Source organism: Myodes glareolus, chromosome 14 (genome assembly GCF_982192425.1).
Source record: "Myodes glareolus chromosome 14, mMyoGla1.1, whole genome shotgun sequence".
NCBI classification, from domain to species: domain Eukaryota; kingdom Metazoa; phylum Chordata; class Mammalia; order Rodentia; family Cricetidae; genus Myodes; species Myodes glareolus.
Genome location: NC_142039.1, coordinates 24303356 through 24304084, shown reverse-complemented (window position 1 = coordinate 24304084; position 729 = coordinate 24303356).

Sequence of the window (729 nt, the reverse complement as noted above, 5' to 3'; positions counted from 1 at the left end):
GTGGTTGTAAATGCGTTATCTTTTCTTTCCTAAAAAGTTCCTACATTTCTCTTATTGCTATATGTTAGAAGTATTTAAATTTACTTCATTAAAAAACTTGTGTTTTTATTTTGGTTCTTCTTAAGTTTATCAATTTTTCTTAAACATTCTTGTTGATCAATTATTTATATATCTTGCTTTCTAAGCTAATAGACCAAACTGGAACTTGTGGGTGGGAGAGAAATATCAAGTTACAAATAAGGAATTGAGTCTTCAAGGTATACTGTCACTAAAAAGATGTACTAATAAATAAAATACCCAAACTAACAAATCTACATATCAACACATAGAAAAACAACAACAAAACCCCCCTAAGAACAATAAAAGACAACATGTCTCCAAGATACCATAACACATTCACTGATAAATCAAGAAATAATGGTGCTTGTATACTGAAATAGCCTTGAGTCACCATTCCACAGAAATACTAGTGCATCCAATCTATGTAGATTGCTTGATGAACTGAGGAGAAAAACGGTACATATACACAGTGGAGTTTTATTGGGCCATAAAGAAGAAATAAAGTATGTCACCTTCAGGGAAATAGATGAAACTGAGATTGCCATATTAAGCACATAAGACAGACTCGGGAAAATAAATATTTGTTTATTTCCTCTCATATGCAGAATCTATATTTCAAATCATTAAACATATGATATACCATCATATCATATAAAAATAGACAAAGGG